This window comes from Pleurodeles waltl, chromosome 7 (assembly GCF_031143425.1).
Source record: "Pleurodeles waltl isolate 20211129_DDA chromosome 7, aPleWal1.hap1.20221129, whole genome shotgun sequence".
NCBI lineage: Eukaryota > Metazoa > Chordata > Amphibia > Caudata > Salamandridae > Pleurodeles > Pleurodeles waltl.
The window spans coordinates 1,221,538,912-1,221,557,500 of NC_090446.1; the positions used below are offsets into that span (position 1 = coordinate 1,221,538,912).

General features: G+C 43.7%; 1 long non-coding RNA gene across 2 annotated transcripts in view; it reads right to left on the minus strand.

Moving 5' to 3' along the window:
• The window catches only part of LOC138246120 (uncharacterized), a 387,722-nt gene that overhangs the window by 74,913 nt on the left and 294,220 nt on the right, over positions 1-18,589 (minus strand). Inside the window, exon 3 of one of the 2 annotated variants that reach the window (XR_011194226.1) lies at positions 14,014-14,048. The exons of the other annotated variant lie outside the window; for it this stretch is intronic. This is a non-coding gene — a long non-coding RNA (uncharacterized lncRNA). The remainder of the gene's footprint in view (positions 1-14,013; positions 14,049-18,589) is intronic. 2 annotated transcript variants of the gene reach the window in all.

Here is an 18,589-nt window from a genome sequence, read left to right on the forward strand (position 1 = left end):
GTGTGTATGTGCACAAATACGTGTTGTCTTCTTCAATTGGTGGAATTTTATCTGTTTATGTTTTGGTATACGTGTGAAGACATTATTGACATCTCAAATCTCGGCACAGCGCTCTGCCTCACAGAGGTACGAGGAGTAGAGGCTGAAAAACACCAGAAGTATCATAATTTTTGTGAGCCTTTTATGATGTAGCGGGGAAAGGAGCAGACCCTGACACAAGCTCTATTAGGACTCGGTGTGTTCAATCAAACACACCTATAGCTAGGGGGGAGCTAAGGAATTTCAATTACCTCTTTTGATAACTCAGAAGTCAAGCTGCAAACAAGGGGATAAAGTGTGCTACGTGGGCTTAGGCCATCTCTAACTGACCTGCTTACTTTAGAGATGAATGATTGAGAATCACGAGTTTTTCTTACAAAATGTTTGGTACAAATATTTGCACGTAGGCATGGATAATTTGTATAGAGAAATTTCGACTGTTTTACAATATCACATTGAAGAAACCTAAATTTGAGTTAAACCCATTTTCTAAGAAGCTGCTGTTGTGCAAAATAAAGCAGTGCTACTTAAGCTCTCAAATTATGTACACCTGGGCAATGACTGCAGTTAGTGTTGTGTGCAATATTTACACATCATGTAATAAGGCCTGATAGAGGTCATCGAGTACTTATATTGGGTCTATAATATTTATTGGCTGCAAATTCCACCTGGGGGTTGAGTAATCCCCTTTTACTTTTGTAAACATTTGCTTGATTGGGACCAATAAAATATATAATCACTGTGAGTGAGGGGGACTCCATTAGGGGCACAGATATCTAAGCAGTCCTGGCTTTGCTGCACCAACAGAAACAAATGCCTTGATTGAGAAATGCTAGACATTTCCAGTAAGATTACAAATTGAAGGAAAGACGTGGTATATACTGAGATCTCGTGACCAAGTGAAAGAAATATTCTAGAATGCGAACTACCATTGAAAACACGCACCTTTCAGGACAGGAACCTTTTTGAAGACATTTTCTTTTTTTTACAAAAGTCAGTATAAAATGGATTTGCACTTGCATCCTTTTAAAGGTGAGGCAGATCAGTGAGGACGGGTTCATTGGATTTTATCCTTATGCTTTGCAGTGCTTAAGTCCGATCATGAGATTATACATCACTTAGCAGGAGTGCTGCTGATGGATTCAAATGCTGCACTTGCATTACTTTAAAATTAGATTTGTAAAACACTCAGTTCTCTGGAAGCCGCAGTAATATAGGCAAGCAAGCATAATCTGCGACTAGAAGGAGGGTGACTGCTGAATTTTTTTTGGGTGTTTGATCTATCTATCTATCTATCTATCTATCTATCTATCTATCTATCTATCTATCTATCTATCTATCTATCTATCTATCTATCTATCCCTGTGCTTAACCCTCTGTAAGCTTGGCACAGCGAAGTCAGGCTTCACTTAGAGATAATGTCAAAAAATCAATTAGTATAACCAGTGATATGAACTTTTAAAGGGTTAAAAATAGCGCCAAAAAGCAAATCTGCTTGCGGTAGACTGGGTTGAATTAAAAAATTAAGGCCAACCACGACGGATCACCAGTTGGATACAGTGACCAGTTTCGTCCGAGTGTAAAGTTTAATTTCTGATTTAGAACGTTTTCTGCAGAAAAAGTGGTTGTCGATAGGGCACCGGCAGGAGAAGCTGCATGATGGATCCAAGAAATTCCTCAATGACGATGTGGAGCTACCCTATGAGGCCTCAGAGTTGAACTGTGGCTACTCAGCATTGGGCTGGTGAAACCACTGTAGAACGTTGCTGGCTACTGGGCACCGAGTCTGATGAAGGCATCAGTTGGGTGCTTCTTGGCACTGAATCCAGTGAAATCTTTGATGAAATTTGTTGGCGTGGATGGTGTGTGACGAATTAGGTGAAGATGGCCGGTTAGGCAGAGAGAAGTACCCACTGACCACAGCCGAGGATCCAGGACCTTGGGAACAGTACTTGTGGCTCAAGCCTTGTTCCCACAGAGGCCAGTAGAGGGGACCATTCCGGTCCAAGTGGGACTGGTCAGCTGTAAAGCAGGAAAAGTCATCTGGAAGATTCTTGTGTCTCAACCAACTGACCCTTGGAGTTACTTCTTGATTAATGGGTTCAAGGCTAGCAAGTCAATTCTTCCTTCAGGATTCTGAGAGGACGACAGTCCATCTTCTGATTCATGACAGATCTAGGAGTGTTCTGAGGAGAGTTTTGGGGATGCCACTTTTATGCCCAATGCCAACATGTTGGGGGAGGGGTCAATCCTTTGGCTACCCTCTAAACCAGTTCTGGCCAGCTCCCTCTTCCCACAGGGTTTGGAACAAGCCAGATAAAAAGACAAAAGGGAGACAGGCCTAGGTGTGAGCTTCACCTTCATTGACAAGGAAGGCTTATTTTGAAGCTTAGGAAAGGGATGGGCACAGTCCCCCAGGCCTCTCTGTCTAGGATGGAATCTCCCTCCCCACACACAGGGGAGGCATCAGTAGTTAAGTGACCATTGGACACTGGCAGAAAGGCTTATGGTTTTAAGCAGGAACAAGACAACTTTGTAAAAGTGTCTTTTCCAAAAAGGTATTGTAAAACCAGACCTTACCCATTAAATTGGATTGTAAATTACTATTAAAATGAACCCTTAAATTATTTTTCTTGCTGTTCCTAAACTGAATTTAGGACTTATTAAGTGTAAGAGTATAAGCCATGTTTCACCTATGGGAGAGTCTGCCTTGTAACAGTAAACAAAATAAAACTTTAGGAGGTTTTTCACTTCTAGGACATGTAAAACATTATATTCTACATATCCTACTTTTAAATACCATGCGCTGTACCTTATTGGGCAATAGCCTCTACCTTGGGGTGCCTTATATATATTTAAAAAGAAGGTTTAGGCCTGTCAAATAGGTGATTTGGACAGGTTGAAATGGTAGTTTAAAACTGTATACCATAGCTGCAGTGAAAGGCCTGGAGACAGGTTTCTGTAGTCCTACTTTAGTGGATGGTGTAATGAGTACTGCAGACCACTGGTAGTATTTAATTTAGAGACCCTGGGTACACATAGGACCATAAACTGGGGATGTACAAAGACATTAAAGGCCTCATAACAACTGCCAGCCTTGCGGCGGAGCCACAAACCCCACTGCTATGGCGGTCCCACTGCCACATTAAGACCCTGGCAGTTAGACTGCGAGGGTACCACCAGCTCCACCGAGATCCATGATCCCCACGGGCTGGTGGTAGTGGAGATTGCAATCAGCCAGGGCGGCACTGCATGCAGCTCCAAACTGCTGATTACGACCTCATTCCCTGCCAGACATTCCATTGCGGTTTTACCCCCATGAAAAGGCTGGTGAAGAACAGGTTCAGGGGGCCACAGGGAGGACCCTAAACTGCCCATGCACTTGGCATAGGCAGTGCAGTGGTACCCCTGTCCAGCACCATCGCAATGTTCACTGTCAGCTGTGCAGATAGTGAACATTACGAAGGTGCTGGTGCACCCTGTGGAGGCAGCATTGCACCAATGCTGTTGCCTGTTTCCCGCTAGGCTGGTGAGTGTAAACCTCAGTTTTTGCCAGCCAGCTCAGTGGGAAACTCTTAACAGATCCGGTAGGGAGGTAGTCAGTATGGTGGTAACCTCCCAGTGGGAAGTTTGGCAGATGGTTCAAACCGTCCACCGAACTCCTAATGAGGACCTTAATGTTCAAATCAAGTGCATACCATTGTTTGAAAGGGAGTGAACAAGTACTTTACCACTGGTTAGCAGAGGTAAAATATGCATAATTATGGGCAAGAGAAAAAGAAGGCAACAACCTGCCAAGTGAGGCAAATAATCTAGGGGTATACCACACAAAAGAAGATACTTTCCAATAATTACATAAATTATTTTCAGTGCTTATACATGTTCACCAGCTAATGGACACAATGTGGTCAAATATTGCACATATTTTAGTCTAAAGGTTTGAAGATTTGCATAGTCAGCTACCCTTGTGGCAGAGAAAGCCTAAAATCTGTCTATTTGAAAATTTTTGTATTTTTCAGCCTAGAGCAGGAGTACCTCTTCCCCATAGTGAGATAATGAAACCATTATGAGCTTTACAAAGTGAAATAAGTATAAATAATAGGACTTGGAAGAGGTAGTAGGGCAACACACTGCACTGTATTAAACAACTGTAAATAAATACATGTATTAATAAATATTCATTAGGGTAGGTGGTAGGTTATTTGATTTTTCTCTCACAGATATGACTGACTGCCTTTCACTTTTGAAGTTTAATTGTTTATTAAAACAGATGCAGTTTACTTGTATCAATATTTGCATCTTTATATATGAAATGTTGTAGTTCTGGCTGTTACATCAGTGCCATCTGTGAAGTATTTTATAGCATTCAGTTTTACACATGCACCTCTTACAGGCCTGTCATGCTTTTTTATAAAGTTTGACCACTCCTCATCTGAGTAGTCTACTTGCAGATGGGACAACCTCCAGTCTATCAAAAGGTTGGATACAGAGTTCAAGAATAGTCTGGCTATCAGTGTTCTATAAAGTCCAAAGCCCACTCCCTTAAATGCTCCACAGGTACATGAATATTTCAGTATGGAGGAATCATGTAAACATTTTGATGGGAGCCTAGTACTTTACTTTAGTGTGTGAGGGGTCCATAGTTACAGAATTATAGTATGAATTGCTCTTGTGCAAATGGCGAACATTTTCAGCTCACCATCAACCAGGAGATTGTTTATGGTGTTTTTGCATTTGACTACGGAGTCCTTCCAGCATTGGTGCATACCCCTGTCTGTATGTCACTATTGTTCCATATGGGTGCATAATTATGTATTTAGGGCTAGATGTACAAAGCATTTTTCCAGTCGCAAATGGCCCATCAGGCTGTTTGTGACCAGTAAAATGTGTTTTGCCATGTACAAACACAAAATGCGACTTTTTGTACCAAATCACATTTTGCTTTTGTGATTCGATATTAGGAAGGGGTGTGTTAAGGGCATCCCTTCCTAATACCAAATCGCACCAGCATGTATGAATGTTTTGTGACTGGAATGCTGTTGCAAAACATTCATACTTTACCAACTCAGTGAAGGAGATGGTAACCCATTTGCAAACCGCAAGTGGTCCCCAAGGGACCCTGTACCCTTTGTGAATGGGGACACCAACTTTTTTTAAGAGCAGGCAGTAGTCCCTAGGACCACTGCCCACTCCTAAAAAATGAAAATAAAACTTTGCATTTTTTTTTAATGCATCCTGATTACCTTTAAGGAAAACTGGCTACATTTAAAAAAAACTGCTTTATTCAAGAAGCAGGCGCATGCATGGTGGTCCGCTGACCCCAGCAGGCCACCATCCCTGTGAGTGCTGGCCATTCCTAATGGGTTGTTTATTGTGACCTGCCTCATAAATATTAATGGGGCAGGTCCCTTGCAACTCATTTGGAAATCACAAACAGTGTCACAGACACAGTTGTATATCAGTGTTTGTGACTCGCAATTTGCGAGTCACTAAATTTTTTTAATTGTGAGTTGCAAACAATGACAGTCGTACATCTGGCCCTTAGTTGTGTTCTCCCATGTTAATGTGTGCTCTTTGTCAGGAACAGGACAGCACAGACAACATGGGGTCAGAAGCAATCAACTCCTTGCAATCAAAGCCCACTTGCTTTGCCTTTTCCAATTCTACCCACATAGACATGTCCATTAGGTTGCCAATTATGTATTTTATATGATCCAACTGAAAGGCCAGCCAGTACTTTACATGTGCTATAGGAGTAGGCCATCTCTTTTAGCTGCTAGGAGTAGTTTTACATTTTGAAACGCCGGTTCCACCCACTCCATATGACATTTTTAGTAATTTTGATATGTCTGTCACCAGTTATGGAGAATTGTGTATGGAAAACAAATAAATACATAATTATCACGGGCATACATTTCATCTTAATTATATGTGTCTTACCCCACATGAGAAAGTTAAGGTGTGACTATCCAGTCAGATCTGATTTGATCTTTATTAACAGTGGGTGTAATTTGCAGTCAACTATAAAATCTAGGCCATCGGTTATGTTGATCTCCAGGTATTTTAAGCTCTATGCTTTCCAACTAACTATTTGGTGTGTGGCTGGATAGTGGAGTAGCCTGGTATGTTTCCAAATGAATTCTGTATCCATAAGATGCTGAGAAGCACAACATCATGTCACTAGGTTTGTTATTTATGTATCTGGCTCAGATAAAGTCACTAGTATGTAATTGATATAGGATGAGTCTTTGTGTTCTCCAGATGGTCTAACTATCCCTTGTACATAAGCAGCAGGACGAATGGCAATTGCTAAGAGTTCTAGTGCTAATATAAAGAGCAGGGTGGAAAGGGGGGCATCCTTGTCTGGTGTATCACTTGACTTCAACCTCCATTTCATGTAACCGCTGCTGATGGTGCCATGTACAACCATTTAATGTTGTTATGAACTTTGCTCTCAACCCTATCAAAGGCTTTCCCTACTTCTAAAAGAAACCACCAATTTGCCATCCATATCATAACGAAATTGCCAAGCACATGTATGGGTGATCTAAGATGTGATGGAAGTGGAGGGGGACAGTGGCGCAACAAAGCTTAAAGGGCACCCGCCCTGCATAGTACATCAAGGGGGCCCCCATCCCAGTCATGAACTAACAGGCAAGGGGCCCGCTGCTCGTGCACAGTGTACTGTGCTGAGGGGGCCCCATGGAGCTCAGGGTGCAGTGGGGGGTATTGTCACACCTCTGGAGCAGGAGGAAGCCTACATTGGTCTCAGTGCACCAAGGAAAGTAGGGTTGTTTTTAATCAATTGGCCAATAATGTGAATCTTTTGGGCAAATTTAAGAGTCCCTAGCACCTCCTTGCACCACATTAGCATATTTTGTTTTTACGCTAGTGTAGCCCAACAAGGTCAAAATCGCAGCGCAAAATTTACAAAGTGGCGAAATGCATGCATTGTGCCATTTTGTAACCCTTTGCATTACATTATGCCTGCGGCAGGCATTAAGTATACAAAGAGGGCATTCCCCCGTTAGGGGAGCGAAAAAATGGCGCAAACAAATCTAAGAGATTTCTTTGCGTAATTTGTTTCGCCACTTTTAATGCCTGCTCAGAGCAGCCGTTAAAATGAGGCACACCATTGTTTACAATGGGCCTCAATGGGTTTTGCAGGATTAGCGTCAACATTTTTGACACTAATCCTTTAAAGCTCCGAACTAGCATGAACATTTTTGATGCTAGTTCCCCTAACTACCGCCATATCTTAGATATGGTGCACATGGTGGCGTTAGGGGAGCACTAAGGGGTGCAAGAAAAGTGTGCTGCACTGGGTGCAGCACCACATTTCTTAAATCAGGACCTTAGTATCTAAGGTAAGAAGGGAAATAGGTCTATAGCTTGCACAGCTAAGAGGATCTTTGCCTGGCTTGAGAAGTAGCGATATTCTGGTTTTGTTCATTTCCTTTAAAGGGACAGTGTTCCTCTGCATTTCTCTAAAGATTTAGCAGAGTATAGGGACTAGTATATCCTTGTTAGATTTGTAATATTCTGTTAGCCATTTATCTATTGCATCCCAAATTTTGTCCACCATAATTACCTCTTCTAGACTTCGTATCTGCCTGGGCATCAATTTTGGCACCTGAATGGCAGACATTCATTTGCCCCCAATTTGTGCTGGCAACTTAAGAAATACAAAGCTTAATAAAGGTCACTAAACATATCTACAGCGTCTATTGGATATGTCAGTATGCTATGTTAGTGTGGACATTTTGAATGGCTAGGATGGAGTGGCAGACCTTGTGCTGTCTCAGCTGCATAGCCAGCAGTCACCCTTCTTTTTGCCCCCTTTCGTAGTACCTTGGTTGGAGTTCTGTTTTGAGATATTTACATTGTTAGGCTTATATTATGTCTTGTGCAGCAGCTGGTGTGTTTCTTTGGAATGAGAGAAGGAGTAAGAAGGTGTTAGTTGCTTCACTTCAATTTCTTGATTATGCTGCATTATCACCATTTCCCACTTGCGATGTGCAGTGTCTTGCACAATCTCACTGCATATATACACTGCATCTGCTGCCAAACAGTCTGGGTGGAAGGTATTGCGCTCTCAGTGACTTCCTAAATAAATGCAGAGATAATCTCCTAATGTTTTTTTATCATTTTTACCGGGACATATTCCGTCACCATCGGCCCACAAAGGGTTTTATAATGCAAAGATCTAGCAATATCTGAATGATGTTGTGATCTGATACACTGCAGGTTTGTTTAAACATGCCTTGTGCCCAAACTCAGAAGTGAGGCCGAGGCCAGGAAATACTCAATGAGTAATGTCTGTGATTGTAATGTAGTTTTGATAAAAACAAAATGGCTGTGTGGATCCTGTCATGTCTTATGCATTTTAAGCAGCCTCATGATACAATGATAAAGGAGGCCTTATCACCAAGCCATGAATTCATCTTACTGGCATAATACTCTTTGCCCACCCAGACCCATCTGAGATTGTGGCTTTCTAGAACAGAAAAGTGAAGTTTCATCAGTATAAGGGCTATGTAGGGTTGGTGAGAATGCAAGCATTTTAGAATGCTCTTTCTCTTTATGTAACGGATAAGGCCATATACATTAAGAGAGGCTATTGATAGCTGGTGTGAAGGGTTCATAAGTCAAAGACATCGCCAGTCAAAGGTATAATGATCTCAGTGTGGTAAGGAAAAAAAAGGCCAGATAGCCAAAGAGGGTACATCTGTGTATAGGTGACAATTGGGTATGAGTCACGCAAAGATGGGGCACTGTAGATATTGCTTGGTGTTTTATATTAATCTAGAAATGGGTTGTGTGTATTACTAAATAACCTCCTGGGGAGTGATAATTAGGGTGATAGAAGTGGAGGGAGATAAGGTCAACAAATCACCCCTTCCCTGGGAATGAGTCACGTTCTTTGGACCAGGAAGGAAGTCAGTTGTTTGGGTCATCACCTCTCCTCGAAGAATCCAGTTTAGATTGAAAGTATATGGGCCTTGTGTGTCTAAATCAAAAGGTATGGTCAATTACATCTACGAGGTACACTACGTACTACCTGAGAGATGTGTGAAGCAGCCCACAAATGTAGCTCTTATACCTGAGGGCTCGTGTGTACCAAAATATCCCCTGCACCACGAAATGTATGAGATTTTAGGCTGAGTGCTATATGGACTGCCAGTCACTGATGAGCATATGGCCAAGGCCATAAGTTATAGGTTAATGGGGTGGGGGGTGCCATAGGTGGTAGTAGTGGCAACTTCATATGAATACTTATTGGGAGATAGTCCATGAAAATTGATATCTCTAGCAGTCTGATGTCCCATCAAGGTGAATACCAAGGCATATCAGTTCCTAGGTTATTCTTTGCAGCCTTCTACGCTGATCTTGATTTGTCTCTGGCTGGAAGAGGTTTGGTCTGATGTTTAGATTCATGACCAAGAGACCATTGTCTAGTTATTTCTTCCATACATTTAATTTCTTCTCATTGTGTTTCTGATTGTGGTACCTCCTGGTAAGTCGAGGGTGAACTTCAGTGTTTTCCTGTCTTGGGACAATGTCCATACTTGTAGTTTCCAGTGAACCCAGAAAGCCTTCTAGTTGACCTAAGTCAATATATTCCATAGTCTTTATTGCATAATTGATAAGCATCATCACTTGGCTCAAAAAGCCATAGTAAATGCTTAGTTTCATCTGGAGAGGCCTAAACAACAGGAGTTTTTTAACCTATTGGAATGTTTCTCTGAGATGTCTTGTGAGAAGTATATTCAATGCCTTCATAAAGGGACAGGGGGCATGTTTCTTGACTTCCATGATGGTCTGATATTGGTGTTTTGGGAAGCAACCAATCACCCTTTTGTGCTCTGTCTTATCTGTTGTGCGTCTGGATCTAAGTCTTGGAGCTGTAGCTCCAAAGGAGGTTTGATCATCAAGTTTGTGATTTCTTGGCTACAGCGGGTAAGAAAGGCAACCATGTCTTTACATCTAGGTTTTTGATGAGTCCAGAGAAGCAGAGATTGTCTCCATGGTGTCTGTCTTCTAGGTCTTTTTTCTGTACAAATGATTCTGTTCACAGTCAATCGAAGCTGTTACTTTCTTTTTGACCTGAGCCAAACTGTTTTCAGTCTCCTATAATGGTAAAAAAAGAGGAAGAGTTCACTGCAATAGAGAGGACATCAGCAGACGTTTTCACAGGGTTGTCTGTGGTCTTCATCCTTAGAACTGCCAATTATTTATGGTGGTTTCCAATGCAGACTTATACCTGCTTTTAGAAGGTTTCCCTGTGACCGCCTCTGTGAGGATAAGTCCTGTAACTTATTTTCACATTGCGGTGGGCTATGGTAAAACAATTATCCAGTTGTCTATGTCTTCACTTCTCTGGTTTCCTTTTTTGAAGAGACTGGTAAGGCAAGGCCTAGTGTGATCCAATTCAATCAGATGTATGTCCTTTTCTGTTAACATTTCTGGCCCCGTGTGAATGGTAATTCCTGATGCTATATATCCATACCTCCCAGTTTCAGTCCTTGGAAGTCAGTACTACCTAATTCTATGCCTGTTGTTCAGTGTTGAATGGGAGATGCATTTCTTCCTTAGCTGGTGTTCTCAACTGAGTTTTTAAGGAAGTCAGAATTCGGAGTCCATATACAGTTTGCTACCTTAGTATTGGTGCAAACTGAGACAAGCCAGCTCTCATTTATAAGGATTACCTTCCACAACATAGCTTTATTACAGGTGCTCCCTGTCATCTAATCAGTATAGATTTCCTCTTTGCTTCCTATGTCCTACAGAGATCCATTAGATGTATGGGTATAGTTGATTTCCATTCTAAATTACACAAGTAAACTCATAACTCACTGTGAATACGGGAAGCCAACATGGTGGAACATTCACAGTCCTCTTTCTATTACAATTATCCTTACTGATCTCTATCAGCATGTAGCGGGACTGCCTGGGAGGGTATGGGGAACATCCAATCTGAACCCGCCACCTGGTGTTTTTCACTGTGGGACTCTGCATCATTCACAGCTCTTTGCCTTCTAGGCCCTGTTGTTCATCTCCCGCTTTTCTCTACATGGTGATGCCTCGCCACCTTCCTGCATTGAACACAGTCCTATTGAGGCCTCCACCCCAACCTCTAGGGTGTTGGCTTCTACATCAATACCACTTCTATCCTACCAGTAGGTGTTCTGTCTTGAAATATTGGGTCTAACTAAAGAATATGGGGCAACCCTGTCCTCCAGGGAATTAGTAATCTGAAACAGCACTGGTTTCCTCTTATGAAGCCATAAACTTATGCTTCCTTGGCATCAGAAATTGTATCAACATACATAAATATACATAGCGATAGAATTATACTTATTTTTTGTACATCGTTTGTCATATATAAATAGTCAATGGGTAGTTGTTCCAGAAAGCAGCACAGTGATAGTGAATAGCAACAAGAGTGAATGATAATAAGCTACTGCTATTTACAAGAGCAAAGAACCAATACTGTAGACTGGTAAGCAATACATTTGTCTGAGGAATGACTCTGACTTAGAGTACAATTTTCAAACACTACAATGAATGCCAGCCAACAGGTACGTGTGTCAATGTATCGACCGCTATAATTAATTCCACAGAGACATCTCCATCAGGACAAAGGTGGTAGCAACCATGAATTGAGTTAACCAAAATGAAACATAAGTCAATATGTCCCCCAATGTCAGGACACAGATGCTGATGCTAAATGTGTGAGACTGCCTTTGCAGTGACCTGTTTTTAATTCCTCAGTACAGACTTATGGACAACACTGATCAATTGAGGGTGTCCTGAGGGGAGGATTATTTTGGGTATGAGTCCTTCTTTTTGCATCAGTTTCCTGTCTGCTGTCCACTGAGTATCTCTCTCCCTTGCTTTTTGCCCCTTTTACGGAGTGAGGCTCCAAAGTGAAGCATTGGTCTTCTGCTGATTTGCTATCACCTTTTTGTTTAGGATAATCATGAGATAATTTAGAATAGTAAATATCTTGGTTTGAACTGAATTGAGGATAAATGAAACATTGGTTTGTTGGGTCACATGAGGAACATGAATTTTGAAAATAAAGAACTGGATATTTCAGCAAAACATTTAAAACCTGTTTTTTTTAAACACCTTGAAACACAAATGTATTTGTTTAAATCAAATATACCGAATTTCACATTTAGGGTTGTTCCTAATCAGACCAAATGCAATTAGATTGATGCAATACTTTAGTCCCCAACAAGATATAAAGGAGTGAAAGTCCGTCATTAGCCATTTACTTGTATTTTATCTGCAGAGACAGGTTCAATATATTTCACGCTTGATAAATGTTTTTATTTCAATGTTTGGCTCCTGGGCAGTTACTGCTACACGAAACATTATATTTTTCAATGCCAAAGTAGTTTCTGTCATGGTGCAATGCATACCTTTTGTCTAACCCTCAACAGCCATTCACATTTCAGCTATTATAGCAGCTTATCAAGGGTGTTACCCATTATATGCACCTGCAAAGGACCTGAAACATGCCCTGAAACACCATAGATCATCTTTGGTCAAAGCATAAAAAATGGAAACATAATGGGATGAAAGGCAATCTGGCACAAGGTGCTCCTATCATTAGCTTCACCCTACCATGTGCCCCTTTGTTGGGGGGTGGGGAACTGCATTTTTTGTTAAATAACAATAGATTGAAATAGAGTAGTGAGCTGCACTTCTTGGCACAAGGCATTCCTTTCATTTGCCTAGGCCCACCATATGCAATTCAGCTCCACTGGGAAAGCAGTTTGGGAATGCCTGCTCTGAACCTTCCCCTCAAGAGACCTGAAATGCTCCCTGGACACGAGGGAACATCATTTGTAAAGTGAAAAAAAGTAGAAATGGGGTGGTGAGACCACTTACCTGATACAAAGACTACCTTTCTCTGACCTCTTTCTATCATCTGCATTTGAGCTCCAATGGGAAAACAGATTGCTTGACACTCTGGTCACCAGGGCCACATTTTTTACAAAGCAATAAATAGAAATTGAGTGGGTAGCTGGGTTTTGTGATACACTTCTCTATTGTATCCTTCAAACATCAGCATTTCAGCGTCTCTGATGGAACAGATCAAATGTGTTATCAACTAAAGCATCTATCTCAGGACAAGAAGAGCGCCACAGACACCAAGGATTATGTTTTTATCAAGTGAAAAATAGAAGCAGAGGCATCCTGACACAAGACATTCGTCCAGGTGTGGCTGGGTCTATTTTACTAGACAGCAATGGGCACAATCTATGCCCTTACATTTCTGCAAAATCAAACAGGAATGGCTGCTTTATTTAGACTCAATGTTGGCGGGTAACCAGGACACCAGCAAACCCTATGGCTTAGTGTTGGCTTGCACCCAAAGATCCCACTTACCCCAGGTGTTAATCAAAAGTAGAGACCAATAGGTCATCAGGGAATCCTGCAAGGATCCAACCACGTTTTCATTTACCCAGAATGTGTAATAAATGTACGATCAAACTGTGGCTCAAGAAACAAAAATAGCTGACATTTTTGGGTCCAGGGTCTGCTGTCACAGAGAGAATCCTATTAGCCTCAACCATTTCTAGAAACATGAGAACCTGAGGAAATGTGAGAGGTATTGCTTGTACAAATTCCACTACTATACCTTAATTAGAATACCCTGCATCCATTAAACTAATGTTAAAATATGCACCTTCCTTCTACTTGTAAAAAAACCCCAAAATATGTGCCCAGTTCCAAGTGTTTGTACTATCCTGCATTCCACACTTATACCAATATAAATGGCACTTCACATGTCTGGCTGGGACTTTTGTATGTGGCAGGAAAGGAGTGAGGAGCTGTAGAATAAAGAACCCAAAAAGCATCACATCTCCACTCATACAAAAACCTTACCAACTACAATGTGGAATTACTAGGTCAAAAACTACATCCACAATGGTTAAAGTCTTGCCTGTTAATTACCATTCTGTCCATGTAAAATTCCTCTCCACTGTGACCTGAAAAGAGATCAATACAGTTATGTGTTAAAATTCATAACTGTACTTCTGACATGTTAAATTGATGCAAACAGTTTTCTATCCCTTTTAACACTTGCACCATTGTGAGGTCAGCCCAAATACCACTTGCTAGCATTTTCCACTTCTATCACTGTCAACTACCATGTAGCTGACAGTAACAGTGCAAAATATGTTAGTATGTGGCATAGTGAGTTCAAACTATTTTAGCACCTATTATTCCATGATTTTGGTGCATAAACTAATCCAAGCAATAACGCTCAGCGATAATGCTGCCATGGAGATTTACACCCCAATAAATTGTTAATGTCTAAAAGAGACCCTAAGTATTCCTTGTGAATTGCATTGGCATACACAGTAACTTTAATAGTGATTTTCTGCCTTTTTAACCTCTGGAAGGTGTTCATCAGGGCCCATTTAAATTTTCCTCTCACAGTTATGCTCAAAGGTAGTTCTTGTCGCTCGATCACGGTGTACATCTCTAGATATCTCAACAACAGAAACCTCACAGCAGTCCTGCCACTTAAACTGTGCTTACTTCTCTTTTTTGAGCTCTCACTATAATGTAGATAAATTCAGTTCATGTTCCCCCCTAACTTATTTTAATCAAGTGCAACATTATTTACAGCCAACCTCAGGGAGCCTTAACACATCTAATTCAATGTTTGTCTCTAAACAAGTTTATGAATTAAACCATATTCTTCTACATGCATGGACAAATTAATTCCAGTTTTTGTAAATCTTTCATTTTTGTCTTTGTTCATTCATATTTACAAATGCTCATACCTACGTTTACTTTGCCTTTGTAGTAGTCATTTGTCTTCTTTTTCTACCATTCCTTGTTTTTTTTCTCTTTCTTGTTATCCTTTTGTATTAAAGACTTGCCTTTGCCAATTACAATTGCCAAGCTTGTTACACTGGTATATTTTCTGCTGTTAAGTCAACATCATATTCTTATGCACTACTGCATTTTGTCAATGTTTGTCTACACGTTTCATTAGTATCCTTCTTTCAGTGTATGTTTCTAATGATAAAAGAAGTATTTGGTCCTTAAAGCTTACATCTCCCCATTTGAAAAAATGAAAACATATAATAATTATTTTATTTCTGGTAGTGAAATTCAAAGAGCACATCTTTGAAATCTGATCCTTTTTGTGTCAGGAATAGGTGACTTTTCATGCAAGTGTATGTTTCTGTGCAACCCTTATACCATGGGGGATTAATTTACCTTTGTAATGTTCACTTCAAATAGTTACATGCAATCTTTGGTTTACATGTTGCTCCCTGCTCCGCCGCCTGCGCCACTCCTCACTGTCTTTTACCATCTTTTTCTTTTAGCCAATTTCCCCAAGCCGCTGCGTCCCCTGCGGCCCCTCCCGCCTCCCCTCTCCTCCTCACCATCTTTTTCTGAGCCTTTTTTTTCCCTGCCGCTGCCTTCCTCTGCGGCGCCTCCCCCCTCCTCCTCACCGTCTTTTTCTGAGCCTTTTTTTCCCGCCGCTGCCTTCCCCTGCGGCCCCACCCCCCCAGCCTTCCCATTCGACCAGCCCTCCCTCCTCCCAGCTGCCACTCCCACCCTCCCATCCTTTTATGGCAGCAGCAGCGCGGTGACGAGGAGCAACCCTTGTCCCTGCTTCTGCAGGCAGGTCGCTCCCCACTCCGCCGCCCGCGCCACCTCCTCACTGTCTTTTACCATCTTTTTCTTTTAGCCAATTTCCCCAAGCCGCTGCGTCCCCTGCGGCCCCTCCCGCCTCCCCCCTCCTCCTCACTGTCTTTTTCTGAGCCTTTTTCCCCGCCACTGCATTCCCCTGTGGCCCCTCCCGCCTACCCCCTCCTCCTCACAGTCTTTTTCTGAGCCTTTTTTTTCCCGCCGCTGCCTTCCCCTGCGGCCCCACCCCCCCAGCCTTCCCATTTGACCAACCCTCCCTCCTCCCAGCTGCCACTCCAACCATCCCCTCATTTTATGGCAGCTGCGGCGCGCCAAAGGCAAGCCCGTCTGCGCCAAGACCGTGCCCAGAGCCAGTCCCCCTGGCCCTCTCAGACAAACCTACTCCCCCCTCACCCTCCACTCACTCAACCCAGGCCCCCTCCCCACGTGCACCCCTTCCAGCCCCACACACACTCATGGCCCCTTCACCTGCCACACCTGTCATTTCTCCTGCTCCACATCCCTCACACCACACACCAACCATAGCGACCCCCCTTTCAACAAACACAACACCCCCAACGCAATACTCACCTGCTCTCCCCCCACCCCCACCAACCAACCCCGCCGCACACCAGCCCACAACCAGAACACACCCCGCAACAACACCCTCATGCACCACACCAATGCCGCCCACCACAACCACCTCAACTGCCTGCTCCTCAACACCCGCTCCCTTCACAAACATGCCATAGAACTCTGGGACCTCATCACATCACACTCACCTGACATTGCCTTCCTCACGGAAACCTCGACCAACCCCCACAGAACCCGACATAGCCATCGCCATCCCCAAGGGATACAAACTCCAATGCAAAGCCCACCTCAACAGGCCAGGGGGTGGCATCACCATCCTACACATGGACACCATCAAAGTCACCACCAGCTCCCAAGACACTATCGACAACACAGAACACATGAACTGCCTGATCCACATTAACAACAACTCCACCCTCAGAGGTACTTTAATCTACAGACCACCAGGACCACGCCCCGCCTTCTGCGACACCATCGCTGACATCATCAGCTCGCACGCCCTCACCTCCACAGACTACATCCTCCTCAGTGATTTCAACTTTCACTTGGAAAACTTACAAGACCACAACTCTACCTCCCTCATAGACAACCTCACCAACCTCGGACTCAAACAACTGGTCACCGCACCCACCCACTCAGCAGGACACACGCTCAACGCAATTTTCACATCAAGCCAACACATAGACTACACCCACACCACCGAACTCCTCTGGACTGACCACCATTGCGTCCACTTCTCCTTCACCAAACCCCCCACACACCACCATCAACACACCACACCCTACTGCATGTGGGACAAGATCCCCACAGAATGACTAAACTCCCAACTGGCTCACAACACCCCCCCCCACACCAACGACCCCAACACAGGAGCACACAACCTCTTCAAATGGATCACCACCTGCACAGACACACTAGCCCCCCTCAGAAAACACATCGCCACCCGCAACATCAAGAACGCCCCATGGTTCACCCCTGAACTCCAAGACTCCAAGCGCAAATGCCGCCAAGCGGAGAAAATATGACGACTGGAACCCTCCACAACCAACTTCTCCACCCTCAAAACCACCATTCGCACCCATCACCAACTCATATGCACCACCAAAAGAGATCACTACAAGACACGCCTTGACAAGAGCTCTCAAAACAGCAAAGAAATCTTCACCATCATTAATGAACTTGCCAAACCCAAAGCCAGCAACATAGACCCCTCACACACACAGCCCCTATGTGACGCCCTCTCCAACCACTTCCACCACAACATCCTGGACATCCACAACAGCTTCATACCACACACACCCACCGCACACACCCCTTACTCACCCAACCCAACCCCCACTCATGACCCACCCACCACACTCACCACCTGGACCCCCACCACACACGAAGAATCCAAAAAAACCATGGACTCCATCCACTCCGGATCCCCCTCCGACCCCTGTCCACATCGCATATACAACAAAGCCAGCCCAACCATCGCCCCATACTCCGCGACATAATCAATTCCTCTTTCGACTCCGCCACCTACCCAGACCCCTGGAAGCATGCGGAAATCACCACTCTCCTAAAAAAAACAAAGCCGACCCAGAGATCCTCTCCAACTATCGCCCCATCTCCCTCCTCCCTTTCCCCGCCAAGGTTGCTGAGAAACTAGTCAACGCCCGCCTATCCCACTTCCTCGAAGCAAACAACACTCTTGATCCCTCACAATCCGGGTTCCGCAAGAACCACAGCACGGAAACCGCCCTCATTGCATGCACTGACCACATCAGGACCAAAGTTGACAAAGACGAGACCGTCGCACTCATCCTCCTAGACCTCTACGCAGCCTTTGACACCGTCTGCCACCACACACTCCGCACACGCCTCCACAACATAGGAATTCGCCACAAAGCCTTAGACTGGCTCACCTCCTTCCTCACCGACCGGACCCAGAGAGTCCACCTTCCACCTTTCCACTCCACCACTTCCAAGATCATCTGCGGAGTCCCCCAAGGGTCCTCCCTCAGCCCCACACTCTTCAACATCTGCATGATCCCCCTAGCCAACATCCTCCGAGCACACGGAATCACTATCCTCTCCTACGCAGATGACACCCAACTCATCCTCTCCCTCACCCGCAACCCCACCACCGCCAAAACCAACCTACATGCTGCCCTCCTCGACACTGCCAACTGGATGACTACTAACCACCTCAAGCTTAACTCCAACAAAACCGAGATCATCATCTTCGGCCCCAAGAAAACCACATTTGATGACTCCTGGTGGCCCACCGCCCTCTGCC